This window comes from Pundamilia nyererei, unplaced genomic scaffold, assembly GCF_000239375.1.
Source record: "Pundamilia nyererei isolate P.nyererei 1_Seehausen unplaced genomic scaffold, PunNye1.0 scaffold00034, whole genome shotgun sequence".
Lineage (NCBI taxonomy): Eukaryota > Metazoa > Chordata > Actinopteri > Cichliformes > Cichlidae > Pundamilia > Pundamilia nyererei.
The window spans coordinates 488,150-489,756 of NW_005187435.1; the positions used below are offsets into that span (position 1 = coordinate 488,150).

The window sequence follows — 1,607 nt, forward strand, 5'->3', positions numbered from 1 at the left end:
TCTTTGAGGGGGCGGCATTACATGAACCTTCTGGTAAGGCCCTCATTTCCTCATAAATAGATGGGTGGGCGGACAGACTTCTGACAAGCTAATGAATATTACAGGAGTAATATGAGCGATAAGTAAAGTCTATGAGGCAAGCTACAACACACAGGATCACAAGACTATAGACATACTGTAAACATCCATTAGGTAAAATATATTAAAAGTACAATAAAAACAATCAGTCCGTTTAAACAGATAAACTACAGAAATATTTCAGGAATACATGAAGCAGGCCATTATAGCTAAAGGTACATCAAATACTGCAGAAAGGCATAGAAGTTGACAAATGAGAATATTCTAACACCACCATGAAAATCGCTATTATTATGTAGGACAAGCAAAAATAAGCTAAAATATGATAGGGATGCAGATATAAAGACCAGAGCAAAGTTCTAAAATAATTTTAAGGAAGCACTTTGTAGTAAGTTGTGGTTCCTTAAAATTGGATATACAAAGAACTGCAACTGCATGTCCCCCAGCAGCAGACGGGCAGCTACAAAAATAGAAAAGTACAGACCTCAAGTCTGAAGGTATTTGTCCCCAACCCACCCCCAACGTTATCTGCCTCCTTCTAAAGTATCTCACGCCTTTTCCTTTCCTTTAGAAATCACAACACAAACAAGCAATCCACGTCAAGAGAAAAACAGCACAATCCGGAGTAAACCTGGCTTCAAAATGCGTTAAGTTTTGGTGGAAACTTTAAGAAGTTTCTAGCCCGAGTTACGAACACGCCGTTACTCAGAATGATTGATACACGGCTTAAGACACATAACGAGCCAGTAAACAGCCGGTAAAACCGCACAAAGCTCCGAGAAGAACAAACCGAAAAACACTTACACGAAGGAGCAGCAGCTGCAATAGACACCAGTTAGATTTTCTTCCTTTCTGTTAGAGGAGCAGCAGAGCTGAGGGCATGATGATGCAGAACAGAGACCCCACCCACCGGGAGGGGAGGGGCTTGGCGAAAGAGGAGATTTTTTTTACCACCCAAAAACATTTTTTCTTTCTAACAGTGCGGTTTTTTGGGTGTGTTTGTGTTACAGGCATGTTGCAGTGTTGAGTCTTTAAAATTTTACAAAATGGATGCAAAGATTTTACAGATTTATCTGGTTAGGCCTTCTCGGCTTTGTTGAGAAAAAGCAAGGAGATAAAATCCAACAATAGGTTCAAGTTTAGGTTCTTAGATCAGGTTTGACTTGTGTTAATTAAACATGAGTTATGAGCTTATTAGGTTAATTTAGGTTATTTTTAGGTAACCTGTAGCTAGTTTTCAAGAATTAATACAAGTCAAAGTAATTTATCTATGAACTGAAATAAACTTGTGTGTATTTCCCCATAAAGAGAAGGAAGAAAAAAAAAAGAAGCTTCAGTAATTTTATCTGTAGTTCAGTCAGCTGAAGTCTTAGAAACTTAATTGGGCTGTAATTAGCCCATATTTTAATGTCATACGTTTCATTCCAGTGGTTTTTGGCACTCACATTTATGAGTTTCTGTTCATTTTGTTTTTAAGCTGCAGATCAGACCAGGCCATAAATTTAGCTAGCTAATATATTATCACTCTG

The 1,607-nt window shown here is 38.0% G+C and overlaps 1 protein-coding gene across 2 annotated transcripts in view; it reads right to left on the reverse strand.

Moving 5' to 3' along the window:
- st3gal8 (ST3 beta-galactoside alpha-2,3-sialyltransferase 8) overlaps positions 1 to 976 on the reverse strand; it is a 22,747-nt gene extending 21,771 nt beyond the window's left edge. For both annotated transcript variants that reach the window (XM_005729650.1, XM_005729649.1), the window contains exon 1: positions 883 to 976. The gene's annotated coding sequence lies outside the window, so the exon portion shown is untranslated. The remainder of the gene's footprint in view (positions 1 to 882) is intronic.
- Between the last annotated feature and the right edge of the window lie 631 nt (positions 977 to 1,607).